This window comes from Mchenga conophoros, linkage group LG9 (genome assembly GCF_057382185.1).
Source record: "Mchenga conophoros isolate Kocher_MC1m ecotype Shallow Benthic linkage group LG9, M_conophoros_male_GT1.1, whole genome shotgun sequence".
Taxonomy (NCBI): domain Eukaryota; kingdom Metazoa; phylum Chordata; class Actinopteri; order Cichliformes; family Cichlidae; genus Mchenga; species Mchenga conophoros.
Window position 1 is genome coordinate 33632758 of NC_140534.1, and position 12693 is coordinate 33645450.

A 12693-nucleotide genomic window follows, 5' to 3' on the forward strand; every position below is an offset into this window, starting at 1 on the left:
AAACCCCATGAATTACCAAAGATTCACACCAAACTTATCACAAAGATGACATTCTTGGTTGCTTTAACAAACATTTTATTATGTCATGGTTTCATTCACTCATGATTTGTCGTGAGCACTTCTTTAGTTTGAACCCAGTGACAGTATGAAGTTATTAGATTTGTTTTTATCTCAGTGTTTTCACTTCCAGCCATAAAGTATTTCCACATGGGGCTCCTCTTTTAATTAATTCCAAATTTAATTAATTATTTAATGGTGTATTTAATTAATTCATTATGGCAGTCCTGGCGTTCCATACTCTTTCTCACGCTCTCATCTCAAAAATGTGATTTCTCAGCGTAGCTCCATCATGTGACCGCACAGAAACGAATAACAGCAGAGCAGGAACTAAGGGGGCGGAGTAAAGTGTACCGCAGAGGAGACGAGCAGAAAGAGCTCCTTTTTCATGAAACGGGAGTAAAGTACTGAACTTAGAGGAGAGAAAAAACCGAAGTACCGATCATATACCACTACCAACGTTTGTATCGATATCTACAGCCATCTGCCCACCCTTGTCTCCTGGCTAGTAGCTGAGATCAGCGTGAACCACGTCGGTTCACGCTGATCTGTTTCCTGTGTTTGGAAAGAGTTCCAGCTTCATCGCGGAGTTTCTCTCGGTTTGTGGGCTCATCTAAAGGTAAGCACCGAGCTAACTTTACTGTGAGTTCAGTTCATGTTGAGTTTAGCTCCTGAATGAGGTCTTCTGCTGCTCTCCTCGGTGTCTGTTCACGGTTTAATGTGAACACGTTGAGAGAAGAGAGAGTGTATTGCAGTGTATTTTTGGAATGGCGACGCGATAGCTTACAGCGGCCCACGGCCACACCGAGTCCAAACCATGGTGTGGGGCTGCTCGTTATAACGAAACATATCGGTTGACGATAGGAAAACATCTATCGTTTCATATCACTCTGGGCCTGTCTCAATAGAGATTGACAGACCACGTGACTTTGGCGCATTGCATTGTGGGTGGCAACAAAATCAAAAAACTCCATCAAGCGCTAGCATTTCCAGCACCGGTGATCATTCATTCTGCGGTCCTAATCCCTACTTGCATTTTATTTGCCCCAAAAACATATATGTGAACACGGCAGGTCCGTACAAAGCCAGACTTCACGAAAAGGCAAAAAAAAAAAAAAAAGAGGAACAAAATCAGAGGAGTGAAAGGGTCAGACCCATACAAGCATACAGAGTGGAGTAAGGGCGTTAGCGTGCTGCCCAGCTTTCATCACGCACATATTTATTATTATATGGTCCTAAGTGTGAGTGCATACACTCACAAAATGTTTAGTGACTTCAGATCCCTGCAACAAGCCCAGGTCCAGTTTACTTTGGTGATTTGGACTATTCCATTTCACAGCTGTTGTTACATTTTTGTCCTTTATCTCCTGTACAGACCAACGCAATCTAATTGTTGTTTCAGGTTGTAGTGTTACACAACATTTTCAGATCTAATAGAAATAAAATGAGTTTCGTAATTCATTCAGTTATTGTCTTTATTCATAACTGGCATTATTGTTTCATTCTATTATAGAATCTTCCAAAAAAGAGGCTAAATTGTATTCCGTCATACTTTATTAGCTGCTTCGGTGAAAAAATAATCAACAATGCAATAAAAAAAACATATCAAAACAACTTACTGGAAAACCGTTATTCATCACTTGATTGCTTCAATACAACACTTGGGCACATATGTGCTTGACTTTTCGTGGCTGTTTTGATATTGCTCTCTTTTTCTTAACTGATCAAATCTTGCTGTGGTAGCAGCTAGGGCTGCCATGATTACGTCGACATTCGTCGACTCTTTGTTGCTTCGGAAACATGGCTTGAACAATTTCTCTTCCACATCGGAATCCAATAAAAACCGTTCTCTTTACCCATCGGCTTCCAGTGGCTGTCATGCAACTGGCCCTTGCCAGTTAATGCAACAATAATGCAATTCTTGCCATTCTTCATGTTTCTTTTTATCGTTGTGTGACTTTACTTGTGAAAGCCTCTCTGCGCTAGTACCGCTTGCCACTCGCACCTACAATCCTTTGCGGTTTTATCCCGGAAATGACATTTTATGCGTACTTGTGCATACTTCCGTACTCGTGGTACGGCATCAGTCGGAGACCAAGTAGTTTTCCAATCCGGTCTTTAATTTTGACATCATTAGCCGTGCCTGGGCCCAAGCTCCGCTGCAAGTCCCTAGGGCTGTGTTCCAATCCAGCAACCACACTCTTCGTAGTGCGCATTTGGAGACCAGTTACGTCACAGCGACAGCTGTCCCAACTCGAAGTGGTACTCCAAATGCGGTCGACCAATGCGCCAACGATGGCCCCAAATTTGAAGTGTGGTCTGGTGTAGACTTCATGGTCCCATATATCCCACAATTCATAGCGCTGTGGAGGATGTGGATAATTTTGCCACGAAAATACGTGTGACGGCTGAAGTGGGTGGCCGAGGAGTAAACTTTGAAAAGGAAGTACTGAGTATTATGTCACTTATTTACAGTGGGGCAAAAAAGTATTTAGTCAGCCACCGATTGTGCAAGTTCCCCCACTTAAAATGATGACAGAGGTCAGTAATTTGCACCAGAGGTACACTTCAACTGTGAGAGACAGAATGTGAAAAAAAAAAAAAATCCATGAATCCACATGGTAGGATTTGTAAAGAACTTATTCGTAAATCAGGGTGGAAAATAAGTATTTGGTCACCTCAAACAAGGAAAATCTCTGGCTCTCACAGACCTGTAACGTCTTCTGTAAGAAGCTTTTCTGTCCCCCACTCGTTACCTGTATGAATGGCACCTGTTTGAACTCATCTGTATAAAAGACACCTGTCCACAGCCTCAAACAGTCAGACTCCAAACTCCGCCATGGCCAAGACCAAAGAGCTTTCGAAGGACACCAGGAAAAGTATTGTAGACCTGCACCAGACTGGGAAGAGTGAATCTACAATAGGCAAGCAGCTTGGTGTGAAAAAATCAACTGTGGGAGCAATCATCAGAAAATGGAAGACATACAAGACCACTGATAATCTCCCTCGATCTGGGGCTCCACGCAAGATCTCATCCCGTGGGGTCAAAATGATCATGAGAACGGTGAGCAAAGATCCCAGAACCACACGGGGGGACCTGGTGAATGACCTGCAGAGAGCTGGGACCAAAGTAACAAAGGTCACCATCAGTAACACACTACAACGGCAGGGAATCAAATCCCGCAGTGCCAGACGTGTTCCGCTGCTGAAGCCAGTGCATGTCCAGGCCCGTCTGAAGTTTGCCAGAGAGCACATGGATGATCCAGCAGAGGATTGGGAGAATGTCATGTGGTCAGATGAAACCAAAGTAGAACTTTTTGGTATAAACTCAACTCGTCGTGTTTGGAGGACGAAGAATACTGAGTTGCATCCCAAGAACACCATACCTACTGTGAAGCATGGGGGTGGAAACATCATGCTATGGGGCTGTTTTTCTGCCAAGGGGACAGGACGACTGATCCGTGTTAAGGACAGAATGAATGGGGCCATGTATCGTGAGATTTTGAGCCAAAACCTCCTTCCATCAGTGAGAACTTTGAAGATGAAACGAGGCTGGGTCTTCCAACATGACAATGATCCAAAACACACCGCCCGGGCAACAAAGGAGTGGCTCCGTAAGAAGCATTTGAAAGTCCTGGAGTGGCCTAGCCAGTCTCCAGACCTCAACCCCATAGAAAATCTGTGGCGGGAGTTGAAAGTCCGTGTTGCTCGGCGACAGCCCCAAAACATCACTGCTCTCGAGAAGATCTGCATGGAGGAATGGGCCAAAATACCAGCTACTGTGTGTGCAAACCTGGTAAAGACCTATAGTAAACGTTTGACCTCTGTTATTGCCAACAAAGGTTATGTTACAAAGTATTGAGTTGTATTTTTGTTATTGACCAAATACTTATTTTCCACCCTGATTTACGAATAAATTCTTTACAAATCCTACCATGTGGATTCATGGATTTTTCTTTCACATTCTGTCTCTCACAGTTGAAGTGTAGCTCTGGTGCAAATTACTGACCTCTGTCATCATTTTAGGTGGGGGAACTTGCACAATCGGTGGCTGACTAAATACTTTTTTGCCCCACTGTATGTGCAAATGCTTAATAATGAAGAACATTAAAGTATTGTTGGTGGCCACATGTCGACAAAGTTATGTGACATTAATGATGTTTGTACTAACTCTGTTTTAAAGCCTTTACTTTAAAATGTATGCCGTTCAATGGTTGACCTTAATCTTATGGAGAATGGGATGATTTTATGGAGAATTAAATTCAGTAATATATCCACAAACACAACAAATTGAAAGCCAGTGAATACTGCTCGGTTTGCAATCCTGAATAACACGACACAAGCAGGATTCACTTAAGGCTGGGCGATAAGGTCTAAAATCTATATCACGGTATAATTTGAAGCATGTGCGGTAATGATATATATGACGATATAGTATATTCTTTCTTCTATATAATGTACTTTACACACTTTAAAGTCACACTTAAAATCCTTTAATTTTCTTAAAAATCGACAGTGTGCTTTGTATGAATTATGGTTGTGCTTACTGACCGATTATACATAGCACATGGCGTGCAGAAATCTTTCAAAGAATGTTTTAGTACGACTTTGGTAAGTTATGAAGGCACATTGCTTGATGGAGTCAGGAGCCACGCGAGTTATCTGGGTCCTAAATTCCATCTCTTCAGGTCCCAAAGTCAAACGAACACTGCGGCATACTGAGAGTTAAAAACTGTCTAAATTCTTTCATCTGTAATAAAATGATCAGTGTTGCTGCTCCGCCAGGTGTAACAATTAAGTCTAACATCCAGTGTCGCAAAATCAATCAATCTAGAGCAGTGTCACAAACCACGGAGGCCCCAGGAAAGTGCAATCAAACGATGAGTTTATTAACAGCCCGGAGAAAAGATCAACATATGTCTTCTGACTAAAGCAGTGGGAATGACAGATTAAAATAGGTTCCAGACATTAGTCACAGTTAATGGTGCATCTTGTACATCTTTAATGGCTATAAACAGACATAGAACTTCTCTTTTCTATAACACCTTCCATACAAGGTAATAAGCTTCAAGCCCTCAGGGTCTCTGGGGCTAATTATTGACTCTGCTCATCTGTTGGCAAGTAGAGTAAAATATAGTGAGACACCAAATGAGTTAAGGCCTCAGGCTGGACACATTCCTAGATTATATGTGTTATATGTATTTTAAGCATGCATGCAATCATCCTTCTATGTTCTAGTTTCCCTCAGCATGTATCACCTGGACAGTCACGCCAGTGAAGCTTAAGACCCTTAATGAACCGAACATCAACTCAAAATAAGCACAGATATGCAATGTGTATAAAATACTTCTAACCGCACTTGTAATAAAAGTTAACATAATGGAAGGATCCTCAAATGGACATCTTCAATAAACAACTGTAATGCAATATCAATACTGTGAGAAATATTATTACATGAAATAATGCTGTAAAGAATGTTATTAATGCAATTATAATGATGCAGATTATATGGCAGCAATAAAATAATTTCTGTATCTCCACACCAGGCATCATGAAAACCGAATTTATGAAATTCAACAGAGTTAGAAGTTAGCAGGAAGTTAGCTCGCTAGTTTCCACCTAAGCATGATATAGCATGTTCTGACTGAGATATTAGTGAAACAAATTAAAATGTACAGCCATGCTATCACTTTCAACATAAATGAAGACGGAAAACTAAACAGCAGTGATGTTTGCAGGGTTACTGAAGTTGGACTATTTGCTATATATTGTGCTACGCGATCGCTAGCGACACAGGTACGTTAGCATAACATTAGCACAGTGAAGCTGAAGGACGAACACTAACTTTTTTCCACTTGATAAAAGTTAACGTGAGGGATTCTGGTGGTTAGGGACAAAAGCAATCACATAGCAGGATGCTATACACAGGCCAAACTTCAGTCAGGAGAACAACTGAGATAATCCATCCATAATAAGTGGTTCGTTTTTAATGTACTGCTGCACAAGTTAGGCGGTAGTTGCATCATAAGGTTTTAAAAACTGAGCTTTAAAATGATTAGTGGTAATAAAGACCAAGAGAGGCCGACAGTGATCACTGAGTGTTTTTAGGGGCTTTTTGAGATAAAGTAGAACAAGATATAAAGCAATAAACCATGTTAAAAACACAAAAGCCTTATTAAAGGCGAAGTAGTTTGGGCCTGGAATTAGCCATTGAAGACTTGATTTAAAGTACGCATCGAGCTGAGAACGTGAAAAATTCCTAGATGTGTTCTCGTTCCTCCTGTTTTATCAAGCATGCATTGGTGGTGACTTGTGTGTACTTAGTACAGCTAAATATCCTAGAATGCATTTCATCCAAACGCCAAACACGGCAATGGTAGATGAGCGCGGCTAAAACTTAAATATTACTCTATATCTAAAATCACAAAATAAAAGTTATTTTAATGTGAATGTAGCTGTGTAAGCTTCAGATATCTGCTCGATTCAGCAAGATATACATTTCCAAAGTGATCCGACATTTTTGGGGATGTCTTTTACCCACCAGCTCCATAGCTGACCGGGAGATCGAGGATCACTAGAGCCGGTGAGAACAGCGGACTCCCAGCACATCGTTTTCAGCAATATTTTCTCATCGATTTGATGGTCACTGTTAGTGGTGCAACGGGTCAAAAATCTCACGGTTCGGATCGGATCACGGTTTTAAGTCACGAATTGGATCAGCAAAAACAGGAAAAAAAAGACAAAAATTCGACTCGCCATTTACTTAAGTATTTTTGCCTCTTAAAAAACATTCAACTGAAGACTCATTCCACGCACTTATATAAAAACAAATTAAGGTACAATATAGGGGTGGGCGATATAAACGATATATGATATAAACGATATAAATTTGACCAACGATAGAGCGATATAGTCAAAATCTCTATCGAGATAGCGCATGTTGATGATGTCATCAAGCTGTGCCTGTTTTGGTCGAAAGCATCGCAGCGGCTACAACCATTATCATCTGCAAATTATGGCGACAGTCATAGCAAAGAGATGAAGCACTTTAGAAATATGGGGAAAGCCAAAAACTGCACTTCCTCTACTTCCGTAACACTGATTCATTAATGTTGAATTCTCTCGCAGCTGCTCTATTCCCATGTTGTTGCAGTATATTAATAACTAACCTCGTATTGTGGATGAATGATCTCAGTTGTTCTCCTGACTGAAGTTTGGCCCGTGTATAGCATCCTGCTATGCGATTGCATTTGTCCCTGACCACCAGAATCCCTCACGTTAACTTTTAATGAGTGGAAAAAAAGTTGGCGTTCAGTCAGTTTGTCTCCACTGTCTGTTGTTATGCACACCATTTTTTCCTCCTCCAAACTCCAAGAGATAAGACCCTCCTTTAATCCATGTGCTAGAGTCTCGCCTGTGTGATCCTCGGGGAAAAAGGCAGTTTGTAAGCACCGACTTTTCATGGTGAAGTCCCTGGTAACATAATGGACTGTCAGGCTCATGTAAGGCTCCATAGTTTGACTCGACCATAAGTCTGTCGTTGCCGCAAAATGTTGTACTGCTTGTAATTCCGTTGAATAAAGAAACAATAATTTTTGCCTTTTTAAAAAAAAATTAAAACCACTTTGTAACTGATGTGATGTTCTATAATGTAGAATCCATGTCATTTATAGTTTACAAATGACAAAATGTTTACACAAAATCATGACAGTTTACATGATATCACCCACTACTAACATTACTTTAATTACTGTATCTTTTGAAAAATTACTGCTATTCAGACAGCACAAGAATATTCAACAGGAGCAAGTTTCATTTTATCTGGTTTTACCACCATACTGTTCACCAAAACGGCAGCAAACCTTCACCATCTTATCCAGAAGGGTCACCTCTTCACCCTGACTGAAAATGTCTGGAGCACACCAACAGATATTTGGAGATGGAAGAGAACTGGATATCAGCTCGTCTCACAGCTGCTATCCAGGCTGGACGCCTTCGTTTGGTAACATCGATACACGAGCTGCCTCATGTTGCTTCCAGGTTGGGAAAGAATGAAAAGATAAACCCTTTTCAAGCTTATTGTCTTGCTGGTCGTGCGATCGAACATTGCAGCCAACCACCCAGCAAATACGAACCATGGCTGTTGTGTGTGCCTTCGCTCCTTTTTCGCTTGCACTTTGCTTTGACCCCAAAAATGGCGCATCAGGCCAAAATCCTTTCCACGCCCACCCCCGTGACATCACGCTCCAAAGCCCTATATAAGTGAAAAGCGAGATTACATCAAAGGGAACTTTAGTTTCATGTGGATCAAGTGTAAGTTTGTTTGAGTGGGACTCCTTCTTTGTGTGTATCTATGGAAGTCCATATATACAGGGTGCAGCATCCCCTGGGTAAAGGTGGTGGTATGCAGGGAGCTCAGTGACTTTTTCAAGTTCTTGTTGCAGCTGATGACTTTCTTTTTGTAGCTGCTTCTGGGGTTTCACCTTGAAGCTTCATAGGTATTGTTGTCACTGAGTGTAGTAATGTTTATTTGCTCTGCTTCTTCTTGTCAGGGATAAAATACATATCTATACTTTTGTGTCCCAGCTGAGTAACAGGAGGAGAAGAGTCTGGTGGAGCAGCAGAGGAACAGTTTCAGCCATTTGGACTCAGCTCAGCCACTACAGAGGAAACAATGACTTCAACACAGGAGGTGAGAAAAATATCTCAGCTACACTGTTATTGAAACTGTGCACAGCTGGTTGTTAACAGCAGCTTTATATTTTCCATCCTGGGCTCCTCCACACATGCAGAATGTACTTCATAAACAGAAACCACAGAAGTTACAAGAAAATACGGAGATCATATTTTATCAGCACACAATTGGGGGGGGGGGGAACAATGTGTTAAGGTTCACAATTGAGGAGGGAGAGTACAAACCACTCTTGGTCCAGAGGATCTTGGTCCAACAATGATTTTAATGAACACACGTGTGGGAAGACACTCTGTACGCAGACAGCCAGTAGTCCTCGACTTAATCAAAGCATGAACAGGTATTTTATAGCATCAGGGTTTGTTTACTGACGCCCCTTCATGCGTCACCGGTACATTTTATACATAGATCAGATCAACACCAGAATGACTTTTCACCTAGAAAATCATCTTCTATTTTCATGGCTTGGTACTTTCCGTTCTTATCTTAAAATGAATTGTTCCTCTTTCTTGTCGAGACATAACTAATCTCTCCTCTAAATAAGTCTAACTAATATGTGTGTATGTGTTGACCTCACATGCTCTTTGTGTCACCTCTTCACTGTCTGTGTCTCGTCCTCAAATGCTCCTCAAAATAACCTGCACTTAGACTCTGCTTTCGGTTTCAGTTCTGCAAAAGGCACACTCTGCAAACCTGCAACTTCCTGTCAGCCTGCAACTTAGTCTTTCTGAGAGACACACTGTTTAACCCCTGAATGCAATATAAACTCCAGATTATATTCTTAATGCAATGGTACTGATGACAATTATTTAACAATAGCAGTAAAATAATTTCCCTTCTCCACAAATGTCATCAGTTCAACTCAAACTTTTCCAAAGAGGAAATATTTTTTCCCAACAAACAATTTCTTCAATAATGTTTTCTTTCCATTTTCTTTATTATCAGTTTAACTCAGTTTTTTTTTTTTTGTTTTTTTTTTTTTTATGAAGTAAGGCAAATTTATTTGTATAGCACAATTCAACAACAAGGTGATTCAAAGTGCTTTACAGAGACATTAGAAACAAAAACAAATAAAAAGCATGATTTAAACATGTAACAGCTTTTTTCCAGTGATCAATATTTCTTCATTGTAGCACATCATTGCAATGTGATACTATCACCAGAAGGTGGCGGTAAAACAACTACAATGTGTTTGTTGACAACTTTAATTCCACTAATGGAGTTTCAGTTTGTTCCACGACTGCATTTCACTCACTGCCTCTGTTTGTATCTCTGTCACTGCAGGACCAACACGGAGCGAGAAGTCAGCGCTCTCAGGAGGCCGACAAACCTCACAGAAGAAAGGGGGAGAAGAAATACAGCTGTGAGGAGTGTGGGAAGGATTTTATTTGTCCTGCAAACTTAAAAAGACACCAACTCATCCACAGTGGAGTTAAACCGTACTGTTGTGAGTTCTGTGAAAAGCCTTTTACCCAGGCTGCAGACTTAAAATCACATCAACTCATCCACGTTGGAGTTAAAGCGTTCAAATGTGACTTGTGTGAAAAGTCTTTTACCCATCCTGGAAGCCTAAAAAGACATCAACTCATCCACAGTGGAGTTAAAGCATACAGATGTGACTTGTGTGGAAAGTCTTTTACCCACCTTGAAAGCTTAAAAATACACAAAGTCACCCACAGTGGAGTTAAAGCATACAACTGTGACTTGTGTGGAAAGTCTTTTAGCCAGGCTGCAAGCTTAAAAACACACCAACTCATTCACAGTGGAATTAAGGCATTCAGCTGTAAGTTGTGTGGAAAATCATTTACCCAGTCCCAAAACTTAAAAAAACATCAAGTTACCCACTCTGGAATTAAGGCGTACAGCTGTGACATTTGTGGAAAAACTTTCAGCCATGTAGGGTACAGAAATATTCACCTACGGATTCACACGGGCAATGATGTTTACTGCTGTGATCAGTGTGGCAAACTGTTTACAACAGATGCACAGTTACAAAGCCACATGTTTAGCCACACTGAGGAGAGACCTTATAAATGTGACCTGTGTGATAAGGCTTTTAAAGAGCCAAGTTCCCTGAAAAAACACCAACAGATCCACACCAGAAAAAAACTCTACAAGTGCAGTTACTGTGAGGTATGTATTTTTCTTTTTAGACTTGCACTTATTTTGAAGTATTATGTGAATATAGTTTAATTTCAAAGCTAAACGAGACATAAAAACTTAATGTACAGAATATTCAGTCAAACCTCACACAAACCTTCTGAAACTTTCCTGATGTTGGAAAAAAATATGTTTTTAAAGATTCTTCCTTTTCTATCTAACAATCACACTCCAGTGGATACATTGGAGAGCAGCTTTGGGTTACTTTCTTGTGGCATGCAGAGTAGCGCATCCTTAGGTTTAAAAATCAGTCTTTCCATTAAGTAGATTACCTACAAATGATGAGACATTTTCACCCAGTAAGTTGAGTGTTATAATGTAAACAGTAAAAGGTAACCGAATATTGGCAGAGCTGCTCTTTATTTCAGGTGATGTTCAGGATAAAAATGTTGAAGGACTGACTTACACTGTCTTTGTGTCTTTGTTTAGAAGCAGAGCGACACAGATGGATCCACTTCTCAACCCTGTCGTCACTGTGGTGGTGGGAAAGACTTTCGCTGTGACCTTTGTGGAAAAACGTTCAGCCATCATCGAAGTCTAGAACTACATCAACGTAGACACACTGGAGACAAAATGAGCTACTGCAAAGAATGTGGGAGAGGCTTCCCCATACCAAGTATATTAAAAATACATGAACTTATTCACAGTGGGGTTAAAAAGCATGTCTGTGACCAGTGTGGGTCATCCTTCACCACTGCAGGTCACCTTAAAAGTCATAAACAAGTCCACACAGGAGAGAAACCATACAAATGCAGACACTGTGACAGAACCTTCTCGCGTTCAACTAGTCGTAACGATCATGAGAGTACACACATGGAAGAGAACTTCAGCTGTGACCAGTGTGACAAGAGCTTCAAGAATCTCAGTTCATACTCCAAACACAAACGATACCACGCTGCAAATAAACAGTTTCACTGTTACCAATGTGCAAAAACATTCACTTCATTATCTGCTCTGTGCAATCATCAGCGTCATCATGCAGACCTGGAGTCTCTGGATCACAATGAATCTGAAGAGACAGCAAAGTCCTGTTTGGAGGGTCAGACTTAAAAACCTTGATCAGGCTCCACAGAGTTCAGCTGATGTCACACTTGGATCTGATGAGGTAGCTCTTATTTCCGGACCTGCAGTGAGTAATCCTGAATGTTACACTCAGGAAGCTGAAATTATAAATATGTACGTCAAGTTTTTATTTTTCTTTGATTACCTTTGATGCTCTGTTTCAACATGAATGTTTTTTTATTTATTTATTCATTTCATAAGTTACCTCAGTTGAATTCCATGTTCATGTTTAATCCTCCTGTTTTGTAATCTGTGCTCTTAAATTGCTTTTCTCCCAAAAGTCCAAATAATTTTACACCAGTTGCTCGTGAAGCTTCTAATATGAACTAAATTGGTCAACAGGCTTTGAAACAACGACTGATGTGACTTGATACCGAAAATAAATTAAAAATAAAAAAAAATTCAAGCTAAATTTGTGTTGGGCTGTACTTTCATGTAAAACCAGTTTGTGCCAGCAGTTGGAGAAATGACTCACTACAACCATTATTCAGTCTTTAATTCTGGCGTCAATAGCCGGGAATGAGTGCGCTAACATACCTGCAGGTTGCTGTTTTAATGAGTGTTTGATGGAAAACGACAAGAGCGGAGTTTGCGCTCTCCAGTCACATGATAGGTGAGTACTAGTAAATAATTTTTCAGTACTTGTACGTAGGGCTGCACCATTTTGCATAAAATGAGAGTCACGATTTTTTTTTTGCTTAGAATTGAGATCACGATTCTCT

At 40.5% G+C, this 12693-nt stretch overlaps 1 pseudogene across 1 annotated transcript in view; it reads left to right on the plus strand.

The window, feature by feature from the left end:
* LOC146567730 (uncharacterized) overlaps positions 1-12383 on the plus strand; it is a 30344-nt pseudogene extending 17961 nt beyond the window's left edge. The window contains exons 5-7 of the transcript XR_014893724.1: positions 8648-8749; positions 10034-10882; positions 11339-12383. The product of XR_014893724.1 is annotated as an uncharacterized LOC146567730 (transcript). The remainder of the gene's footprint in view (positions 1-8647; positions 8750-10033; positions 10883-11338) is intronic.
* Positions 12384-12693: the final 310 nt, after the last annotated feature.